General features: G+C 42.4%; 1 protein-coding gene across 9 annotated transcripts in view; it reads right to left on the reverse strand.

Annotated features, from left to right (window-relative positions):
* Positions 1-12,563, reverse strand: part of NF1 (neurofibromin 1) — a 373,185-nt gene that overhangs the window by 172,708 nt on the left and 187,914 nt on the right. The window lies entirely within an intron of this gene.

Below are 12,563 nucleotides of genomic sequence, written 5' to 3' on the forward strand. Positions count from 1 at the left end.
AAATAAAAGATACAACTGCTTTCTTCCAAAAACAATGATGCACTTATCCATGGTTGCAATGAAAACTGTGGATAGATGCGAAAAAAGGTGTTTTTAAACTTTGGACAATGCCTTAAAGCGAAACGATCACCACTCAGAAAACTTCATGAGGTGGTAGGAGATGAAAATATAAAGCTTCTCTAAAAAAAAAAAAATATACCTTTGAAAGAATAATAAATGATATATAACTATATCCTTATATTTCTAAACACTCTTTCGGTGATTACTTTGTATCTCCGTTCATACTGCACCCACCCACACAAATGATACACCATTTGAAAGGTAAACTTGCCCCCTTCAGCAAGAAAATAACCAAACAAACCACATATCCACGATGTGATCACAAAATACAGTTTAAACATTTTTCATAAACCTGCAGTAAGGAAAAATGACCTGCAGGTGGCACCACACTACCCCAAAGCACACTACCACAAAGCTGCTTACAGACATCACAAACAAATCCTAACATTTGCCTTGGGGGCTTTCCAGCTTGCCGAACTCCTTGCCCAGCCGATTTCAGGCACATTGGAGGATTGCACACTTCACTGCAGGCGAGTCACATATGCAAACACATTTGTAAACATGCACTGCCTATTGAATTGCACACTTGCTCAGTTTATACTTCATCGACACACAAACGAGATACACCATTTCAGAGGTCTAATTACCTGCAAGTGGCATTTGCCATGGGGTCTTTCCAGCTTGCCAAAGAACTTGCCCAGCCTATTTCAGGCAAATTTGAGGATTGCACACTTCACTGCAGGTGAGTAACATATGCAAACACATTTGTAAACATGCACTGCTTTTTCGGTGATTACTTCGCACACACAAATACACCATTTGAAAGGTGAATTTGCCCATTCAGCAAGAAAAGACACAAACTACATATTCACGATTTGATCAATAAATACACTTTAAACATTCAGTTTCAGAAACCTGCAGGTGACACCACAACCTCCAGTTGCTCCGTTTATACTCCACCGACACACAAATAATACACCATTTCAAAGGTCAAATTACCTGCAGGTGGCATTTGCCTTGGGGTGTTTCCAGCTTGCCCAGCCTATTTCAGGCAAATTTGAGGATTGCACACTTCACTGCAGGCGAGTCACATATGCAAACACATTTGTAAACATGCACTTCTTTTTCAGTGATTACTTCGCCCCACACACACAAATGGTGAGTCACATATGCAAACACATTTGAAAACATGCACGGCTTTTTCGGTGATTACTTCGCCCCACATGCACAAATAATACACCACCTGAAAGGTAAACTTGCCCCCTTCAACAAGAAAAGACACAAACCACACATTCACGATTTGATCAATAAATACAGTTTAAACATTCATTTTCAGAAACCTGCAGAAAAAAACAACCTGCAGGTGGCACCACAACCTCAAGACTCTTTTAGCCTCCACTTATTAAACGAATTTATTGTATTACCAATCTACATATATAAATACCTCTGTGTTCATCATCTCATTAAATAAACTAACATGTAACCATCCTGATTTACCTAAAATTGCCTGTGCAACCAATGTGCGAAAATTTTGCACAGGCCAACTAGTGTGTATGTATGTATGTATGTATGTATATGTATATATATATATATATATGTATATATATATATATATATATATATATATATATATATATATACACACACACATATACAGTACAGACCAAAAGTTTGGACACACCTTCTCATTTAAAGATTTTTCTGTATTTTCATGACAATGAAAATTGTACATTCACACTGAAGTCATCAAAACTATGAATTAACACACGTGTAATTATAAACTTAATAAAAAAAAGTGAAACAACTGCAATTATGTGTTATATTCTAGGTTCTTCAAAGTAGACACCTTTTGCTTTGATGACTGCTTTGCACACTCTTGGCATTCTCTTGATGAGCTTCAAGAGATTATATATAGAGAGAGAGAGAGAGAGAGATTAAAATTTAAATGAGAAGGTGTGTCCAAACTTTTGGTCTGTACTGTATATATACCGTATTTTTCGGACAAGACGCACTTTTTCCCCCCAAAAAAGTGAGGAAAATGGGGGGTGTCATATAGTTGGAATGCAGGCTTACTGGCAGTGGTGTGGCGGCGGCAGAGGTGCAGGGATGATGAGGCGCAGTGAGCTGTATGGCGTGAGCGGAGTTCCCTTCCACAGGTGAGGCGACGCAGCGGCCCGGTATACAAGGTAAGCAGTAGAGCAAGGTGAATCATGGATTTATCAATGGCGGCGACCATCTTCCTGAGGCCACGCGTGCGCAGATGGAGTGCTCTGCTTCCCGGGGCTTCAGGAAAATGGCCGTGGAAGGCCACGCGTGCGCAGATGGAGACCGCGGCGGCCATTTTCCTGAAGCCGAGATCTCAATCTGTGCCCGCGCGGCCTCCCACGGCCATTTTCCTGAAGCCTTGGAGGCCTCAGGAAGATGGCCGCTGCCACCGATAAAGCCATGATTCACCCGGTTCTGCTAATTACCTTGGATAACGGGCCGCTGCGTCACCTCACCTTCGGGAGGAACCCTGCTCGCGCCATACCGCTCACTGCGCCTCATAATCCCTGCACCTCTGCCGCCGCCACAGCACTGCTGCAACCCCCCCCCCCATGGACACCAGGCCGTGGCATCGCCCACCTAAACAGGAGGGGACCCTGCTCAGGTGCAAGCCATATCGCCCACCGCATCACGGCACCTCTGCCGACACCATGCCTCCTGTGACCCTGCTCTCCCACCGCCAGCCCTCAAGTAAGTAACTGTAAATTCGGACCATAAGACGGACCCCCATCATATAAAAAAATCTTTTCTGCAATTTTCACCCCAAATTTGGGGTGCGTCTTATGGTCTGAATAATACGGTATACATATATATATATATATATATATATATATATATATATATATATATATATATATCTATATATATATCTATATATATATCTATCTATATATATATATATATATATATATATATATATATATATATCTATCTATCTATCTATCTATCTATCTATCTATCTATCTATATATATATATATATATATATATATACACACACACACACACATACACACACACACGCACACACATGTATACATACATATATGCTCAAAAAAATAAAGCGAACACAAATCCCACATCCTAGATATCACTGAATGTAAGTCTTTATTCATTACATAGTGGAATGTGTTGAGAACAATAGAACCTAAAAATTATCAACGTAAATCACAACTAATATCCCACGGAGGTCTGTAGTTGGAATTATGCTCAAAATCAAAGTGTAAAATGAAGTTACCGGCTGATCCAACTTCAGTGGAAATGCCCCAAGACAAGGAAATGATGCTTAGTAGTGTGTGTGTGTGGCCTCCACGTGCCTGTATGACCTCCCTACAACATATGGGCATGCTCCGGATGAGGCGGCGGATGGTCTCCTGAGGGATCTCCTCCCAGACCTGGACTGAAGCATTCGCCAACTCCTGGACAGTCTGTGGTGCAATGTGACATTGGTGGATGGTGCGAGACATGATGTCCCAGATGTGTTCAATCAGATTCAGGTCTGGGCAAAGGGTGGGCCAGTCCATAGCTTCAATGCCGTCATCTTGCAGGAACTGCTGACACACTCCAGCCACATGAGGTCTGGCATTGTCCTGCATTAGAATGAACCCAGAGCCAACCACACCAGCAAATGGTCTCACAAGGGGTCTGAGGATCTCATCTCGGTACCTAATGGCAGCCAGGCTACCTCTGGCGAGCACATGGAGGGCTGTGCGGCCCTCCAAAGAAATGCCACCCCACACCATTCCTGACCCACTGCCAAACCGGTCAAAGCTGAAGTATGTTGCAGGCAGCATATCGCTCTCCACGGTGTCTCCAGACTCTGTCATGTCTGTCACATGCGCTCATTGTGAACCTGCTTTCAATCTGTGAAGAGCACAGGGCACCAGTGGCGAATTTGCCAATCCTGTTGTTCTGTGGCAAATGCCAAGCGTCCTGCACGGTGTTGGGCTGTGAGCACAAACCCTCATCGGTGGACGTCGGGCACTCAGAAACTGACTTCATGAGGATGGTTCAGGGGTCAGGAACCTTGGCCCTCCAGCTGTGGGAGAACTACAATTCCCAGCATGCCTCAACTGCTGCAAGTTGCTAGGGCATGCTGGGAGTTGTAGTTTTATAACAGCTGGAGAGCCGAGGTTCCCCACCCCTCTGTTTGTGCAGACACATGCACATTTGTGGCCTGCTGGAGGTCATTTTGCAGAGCTCTGGCAGTGCTCCTCCTGTTCCTCCTTGCACAAAGGCTGAGGTAGAGGTCCTGCTGCTGGGTTGTTTCCCTCTTACGGCCCCCTCCACTGTACTGGCCTCTCTCCTGGTAGCGCCTCCAGCCTCTGGACACTACGCTGACAGACACAGCAAACCTTCTTGCCACAGCTCACATTGATGTGCCATCCTGGATGAGCTGCACTACCTGAGCCACTTGTGTGTGTTGTAGAGTTCGTCTCATGCTACCTAGAGTGTGAAGGCTCAACCAACATTCAAAAGTGACCAAAACATCAGCCAGAAAGCATTGGTACCGAGATGTGGTCTGTGGTCCCCACCTGCAAAATCACTCCTTTATTGGGTGTGTCTTGATAATTGCCAATAATTTCCATCTGTTGCATATTCCATTTGCACAACAGCATGTGAAATTGATTGTCAAACAGTGTGGCTTCCTAAGTGGACACTTTGATTTCACAGAAGTTTGATTTACTTGGAGTTGTAATCTGCTGTTTAAGTTTTCCCCTTTTATTTTTTTGAGCAATGTATGTATGTATGTGTATATATATATATATATATATATATATATATATATATATATATATATATATATATATATACACACACACATTACTATATATGTATATATACACATACGCACACATTACATACATATAGCGGGTGAAAGTACTGAACACCACCATTTTTCTAAGTAAATATATTTCTAAAAGTTCTATTGACATGAAATTCTCACCAGATGTCGGCAATGATGCTGGTACAGAAAACAAACTTGACAACTTTAAGACCCCTCCTGTATGGAGAAACTGGTGACGTGTTCAATACTTATTTCATCCACTGTATATATAATTATATAAATAGAAAAATCCTGTCAAATTTCGTAATGAAATCCCTGGCCCTTTAAGAAGGGGACGCTGAAGTTGACTCTCCATTGTCTCACTATTTTAACTGTGTGAGACTTCCTGCTTCTTAGGCCTCATTCACATATCAGCGTTTGGTCAGTATTTTGCATCAGTGTTTGTATACCAAAACCAGAAGTAGAACTTCCATAAATGAGATAAAATTGAAAGATTGTTCTGTGTTTTGGAGACCCTCCTGGTTTTGGCATGCAAATACTGATGAAATACTGGTCAAAAATACTGATGTGTAAATGAGGCCTTTTATAGGAGTAGTGGGGTGTGTGTGTGTGTGTGTGTATATATTTCATGGAAACTGATGTTTTATCTTGTATTCATTCTAAATTACCGTATATACTCGAGCATAAGCCGAGATTTTCATATTTTTAGGCTGAAAGTGCCCCTCTTGGATAATATTCGAGTCATTGTTCCAGGGGGTCGGCGGGGGAGGGTGAGCGGCGGCTGTCATTAAAGTAATGAATATGCACGTGACTCCACTCCCATAGCCATGGAGCGCATATTTATAGTAATAATAATTTTTATTTATATAGCGCCAACATATTCCGCAGCACTTTACAATTAAGCGGGATATATACAGACAAATTCAATACAAGTTAAGACAATTTAAACAGTGACATTAGGAGTGAGGTCCCTGCTCGCAAGCTTACAATCTACAAGGAAGTGGGGGGGACACAATAGGTGAAAAGTGCTTGTTATTTCAGGTCTGGCAATTATAATACATAGGGATTTTCATACAAAGCTACATGATCCGGTCATCAGCCCGTGTGTTTAAGTGCAATAGTCAAGTATCAAGCGCAGTTATCATGTGCATGGAGGGTGAGGAGACAGATGAATAGTAGGGTGCAGATTTAGAATAATATTTGGAAGAAGGGAACAGGGCAAAGTTAGTTTACTGAGTAGTTGATGGGGTAGGCTTGTTTGAAGAGATGGGTTTTTAGAGCGCGCTTGAATAGGTCGGGGCTAGGTATCAGCCTGATCGTCTGGGGAAGTGTATTCCAGAGAGCTGGCGCAGCACGAGAGAAGTCTTGGAGACGGAGGTGCGAGGTTCGGATTACGGGGGATGTTAGCCTTAGGTCATTTGTAGAACGGAGGGCACGTGTAGGGCGATAGACAGAGATGAGAGAGGAGATATAAGGTGGTGCAGAACTGTGGAGAGCTTTGTGGGTGAGAGAGATGAGTTTATACTGGACCCTATTTGTTACTTTAATGAGCGGTACCACGTAACCACTGAACACAGGAAGAGCTGCAGGCCCCGGAGACCATCGGAGAAGCAAGGACGTGCAGAGACCACGCCAGGAGGGGGTGAGTATGACGGGGGAGGGTGAGCCATGCGATATTCACATGTCTTCAGTGTCCTCTGGCTGTGACGCTCAGGTCAGAGGGCGCGATGACGTGTTTAGTGCGCACCCTCTGCCAGAACAGTCACAGCCAGAAGACCCGGAAGACACAGCGGTGGAACGGGGACAGGTGAATATCGCAAGTGGCGGGGGCTTGAGCCAGAAGCTACACCAGCACCTGGCCCCCAGCGACGAGAGGTGAGTTTGTCATTTTTTTTTAATCGCAGCAGCAGCATATGGGGCATATTATTCTATGGATTATCTTATGAGGCCACCAACCTTTATGGAGCAGCATATGGGGCATGTTATTCTATGGAGCATCTTATGGGGCCATTATTGACCTTTGTGCAGCATTATATGGGGCATATTATTTGTATGGAGCATCTTATGGGGCCCATTATGAACTTTATGGAGCATTATATGGGGCTCCTGATTCAATATGGATATTCAAAAACATCTAACCTACTGATGTCTCAATGTCTTAATTTTACTTTTATTGTTGCTGTGATTAGGTATTCATCTGTATGGCTTCTGACAGGTTACTGATCCCTCAGTGACCTGCCCCCTAGTTTACATAATGAATTTTATATATATATATCTTTGGTAAAAAAATAAAACTCTTCTGCATGCAGGCGCTGCACTGCAGCATGATCACATATGTACTGTGTTTATAATTAATCTCTTTGCTGTTCTCCTGATATTGCAAAAAAAAAAAAAAAAATCTGTTTGAAAATGGCAGCAGCCGCGCCTGTGCAGTAGTACGTATTGGTGAACCGATAGCTGCTACTGCACCTGCGGCGCCATCATACTAGAGAGAAAAAATTTTTTTCTCCAAGATGGTGCCGCAGGCACATGCGCAGTAGCAGCTCTCGGCAATCGCTGCTACTGCACATGCGCTGGCGGCGTTATCTTGGAGGAAGAAATTATTTTCTTTTCTAGCAAGATGGCGCCTCAGGCACAGTAGCAGCTAAATTTAGGAATATAAAGAGAACAGCAAAGAAATTAAATGTCAACACAGTACATATGCGATTATGCTGCAGCGCAGGCGCCTGCCTGCAGAAGGGTTTTTTCCCCCCAAAGACATATATAATATTCATTATGTAAACTAGGGCGCAGGTCAGTGAGGGATCAGTGACCTGTCTGAAGCCAACCAGATGAATACCTAATCAGAGCACTACAAGAAGACCCCACAGGCCGCCCCGGAGCACAGACAAATCATTAACACAAAACTGAAAATAAAGATTAAACAACAACCACAAGACGGATTTCATCAACCAAGGTATCATTTTAATCAGTATAATGGTGCCAACCTGACACTGTCTGTAGGTTACTATGCACAATCCTGCTGACAGGGTCGATTTAAAGCATATTCATTTGTTTTAATGGCCAATAGCCCATACCTAAATCCCATTGAGAATCTGTGGTAAGACTTGAAAATTGAGGTTCACAGACACTCCATCCAATCTCATTCAGCTATAGCTAGTTTGGCATTAAATAGAGAAAATATAAAAAGGGAACAATCTCACCAATTTCTTGTAGAATTTGTAGCTGTCAAGAAAAGGTACAGTGCTCATTCCTGTCGCCAATTCAAGAGAAGTCTTGGATTAAACCAAATCCGTGTTTGATCAAGCAGACAATGTGGTAACCCCAAAGACTTCTGCCCTTACAACGGCAACCCGCAGCTCACCCTCACGTGCTGAGTGGCAATGGACATGCCATGGATTGCCCTTGTAAGGGCAGGAGTCTTTGAGGTTACCACATTGTAGAGATCTAAGGGACTTTTAAAACAAAAAAGTTAATAAAAATAAAATACAGGGTGGTCCAAAAGTAGGTGGACAGAAAATAACATTTATTTTGATTTATTATTATTGTTATTATTTATTTTGAATTTTTATTCTGTTAAACCAGAGAGTTATGTGACAAAATAGTTAACAACATTACCCACATGTCTACTTTACATCAGCACAATTTTGAAAACAACATATTTTTTGTTAGGACGTTATCAGGGTTAAAAGTTGACCAGCGATTTCTCATTTTTACAACAAAATTTACAAAACCATTTTTTTGTAGGGACCACCTCACATTTGAAGTCAGTTTGAGGGGTCTATATGGCTGAAAATACCCAAAAGTGACACCATTCTAAAAACTGCACCCCTTAAGGTGCTCAAAACCACATTCAAGAAGTTTATTAACCCTCAGGTATTTCACAGCAGCAGAAGCAACATGGAAGAAAAAGATGAACATTTAACTTTTTAGACAAAAATGAAAAATGTAATGTAAAAAGAGAAAGTGGACCCCAAAAGTTGTTGTCCAGTTTGTCCTGAGTACGCTGATACCCCATATGTGGGGGGGAACCACTGTTTAGGCACACGTCGGAGCTCGGAAGAGAAGTAGTGACGTTTTGGAATGCAGACTTTGATGGAATGGTCTGTGGGCGTCATGTTGAGTTCGCAAAGCCCCTGATGTACCTAAACGGTAGAAACCCCCCACAAGTGACCCCATTTTGGAAACTAGACCCCACCCCAAGAAACTTATCTAGATGTGTGGTTAGTACTTTGATCCCCAAAAACCATGTTTGACAAATCTCCCCCTTCATAACCCTATTACACAAACTGTCCACCTACTTTTGGACCACCCTGTATATTAAAAAATTCAAGTCACCTACTGCGCTCCTATGCAGGTGCACTTCTCTGCACTGCCAAAGGCACAGCAAAGTACTGTAGCGCACATGCGCAGGGGAAAGGCCAAAGAGAGCTGGCGCATGCGCTCTACAATACTTTGCTATGTCTTCATCAGGGCACAGTAGTGCATTTGCGCTGGAGCGCGCTGCCAAGGACACTGTGTGGATGACGTATAACACATCATCCACATAAAGCAAGAAGGGAAGAGGCACCGCATCAAGAAAAGCGACACCCATCAGACCGGGCCGCCCCATGGGCGAGTATAATAAAAGCTGTTTTTTGCTTTATGGAGAGCGCTTTGGGGGACATACAGAAAGCATTCTAGGATGAAATAGTATAGGGCTTAAAAGTGCTGGCCTTACTTTATATGGGAAAAATCTGGTGACAGGTTCACTCTAAGGGTATGTGCACACGTTGCGGCTTCCATTGCGGATTTTTCCATGCGGATTCTGCAGAATCCACAGGTAAAATGACCTGCGTTTTACCTGCGGGTTTTCTGTGGATTTTGTGGGGATTCCTATAATGGCATAGGTGTAAAACGCTGTGGAATCCGCAAAAAGAATTGACATGCTGCGGAAAATTAACTGCTGCGTTTCTGCGTGAAATTTTCCGCAGCATGTGCACTGCGGATTTGTTTTCCATAGGTTTACATGGTACTGTACACTGCATGGAAAACTGCTGAGGATCCGCAGGGCCAAATCCACTGCGGATCCGCATCCAAATCATGTACCCTAAAGCATATGCACTGGATAGGCGATAACTGTTCTCTAACAATTACCAGAAAGGGGAAATGGTCAGGAAAACTTGCTCATGTGCTGCCATGGCAAGTAGTGCTTGTGTACTGCATGACATTCAAATACATGACATTAGGAAATACAGAAAATTGCCAAAAGTTGGACTGCACTTTGTTACATTCATCAGCGTCATAGACTTGAATTGAGCAGGGATTAGCACTGCATTCAACCCCTCCTGACCAGCCTGTCAGCCAGGGGAGACCTGGGAAGACAAATACTCCACATATCTGGCAATGGATAGGTGATTTGTTACAGACAGAGCACGCCTTGAAAGGAAATCTTTCATTAAGTTTTTGCTACCCCAAATGAGTCCAGCATATTGATGGGCCAATTACACTAATGCCTGTGATATATCAGTCACTAAGCTGCTTGCTGCAGTTTTGATAAAATCATTGTTTTATCAACTGCAGATTAACCAGTTCTTTGAATGCTGAACTCTGTATAATCCTATCCACACCACTGATTGGCAGCTTTCTGTGTATACACAGTGTACACAAAAAGCTGTCAGTTGTGTGACTGGGGTTATTCAAAGATTATGATTATGGAGGACTACCTGGCAGCAAATTTACTAGTCCTGTGGTGATAATATTCTGCTGATAAAACTTTGATTTTATCAAAGCTACAACAAACAGACCAGTAAGATTAATGAAATCAGGGTCTCTGTCTTTAAATTTTGCTGCACTCAGGATAGGTTTAAAAAAAAACAAAAAAAAAAACTAGATATGAACTGGAATATATGTTGGTGGGCATGCAGCGTGTAGGCGCATGTTCACACTGGCCATCAAATAGACAAAGCCCAAGATAGAAACATAAGCAAATACCCTGCAGGAAATAAATTGCAATAGTGCAGGAAAATAATATACAGTTGTGGGCAAAAGTATTGACATCCCTGCAATTCTGTCAGATAATACTCAGTTTCTTCCTGAAAATGATTGCAATCACAAATTCTTTGGTATTATTATCTTCATTTAATTTGTCTTAAATGAAAAAACACAAAAGAGAATGAAGCAAAAAGCAAAACATTGACAATTTCACACAAAACTCCAAAAATGGGCCAGAAAAAAGTATTGGCACCCTCAGCCTAATACTTGGTTACACAACCTTTAGCCAAAATAACTGCGACCAACCGCTTCCGGTAACCATCAATGAGTTTCTTACAATGCTCTGCTGGAATTTTAGACCATTCTTCTTTGGCAAACTGCTCCAGGTCCCTGATATTTGAAGGGTGCCTTCTCCAGACTGCCATTTTTAGATCTCTCCACAGGTGTTCTATGGGATTCAGGTCTGGACTCATTGCTGGCCACCTTAGAAGTCTCCAGTGCTTTCTCTCAAACCATTTTCTAGTGCTTTTTGAAGTGTGTTTTGGGTCATTGTCCTGCTGGAAGACCCATGACCTCTGAGGGAGACCCAGCTTTCTCACACTGGGCCCTACATTATGCTGCTAAATTTGTTGGTAGTCTTCAGACTTCATAATGCCATGCACACGGTCAAGCTGTCCTGTGCCAGAGGCAGCAAAGCAACCCCAAAATATCAGGGAACCTCCGACATGTTTGACTGTAGGGACCGTGTTCTTTTCTTTGAATGCCTCTTTTTTTCTCCTGTAAACTCTATGTTGATGCCTTTGCCCAAAAAGCTCTACTTTTGTCTCATCTGACCAGAGAACATTCTTCCAAAACGTTTTAGGCTTTTTCAGGTAAGTTTTGGCAAACTCCAGCCTGGCTTTTTTATGTCTCGGGGTAAGAAGTGGGTCTTCCTGGGTCTACTACCATACAGTCCCTTTTCATTCAGACACCGACAGATAGTACGGGTTGACACTGCTGTACCCTCGGACTGCAGGGCAGCTTGAACTTGTTTGGATGTTAGTCGAGGTTCTTTATCCAACATCCGCACAATCTTGCGTTGAAATCTCTTGTCAATTTTTCTTTTCCGTCCACATCTAGGGAGGTTAGCCACAGTGTCATGGGCTCGGCTTATACTCGAGTATATACGATACTTTGCACTCTGTGCAAGTAAGGATGTGGCCTCCCTTTTCTTTGAGGTGGATATTATATTAATGTACTACTGTCCCATGGCTGGTGTTTATTAGCCGAGTCTCAGTCCTTCTCAGCCCTCATTAACAAGTACGTCACTTGACAAATGTCAAGGTCTTGATAGTAGAGGTAAGGAGCATCCTGAACAGGGTCACCGTGACATGTTGGGATAGCTTTTACATTTTTTTTTAACTCAAAATTATGTTAACTAACCACCCTATGTTATTTTCAAGAACTATTTCTATTTATCCATTTACTGCAGGGTATTTGCTTATTATGTTTTTATCTTGGGTTTTGTATCTGGTGGTTAGGTAGCAAATATCGGGTGACAGATTCCATTTAATAAAAGATAAATAACAAGTTACATGTATAAATGGTGACATAGAAAACAACTTGTCCAATAAAAAAAAACAAGCCCTCATTTGGATCCTTATATTGGAGGAAAAAGAAAAGTTATTGCTTTCAGAATGCACCTACAGATCAACATA

Source organism: Ranitomeya variabilis, chromosome 3 (genome assembly GCF_051348905.1).
Source record: "Ranitomeya variabilis isolate aRanVar5 chromosome 3, aRanVar5.hap1, whole genome shotgun sequence".
NCBI lineage: Eukaryota > Metazoa > Chordata > Amphibia > Anura > Dendrobatidae > Ranitomeya > Ranitomeya variabilis.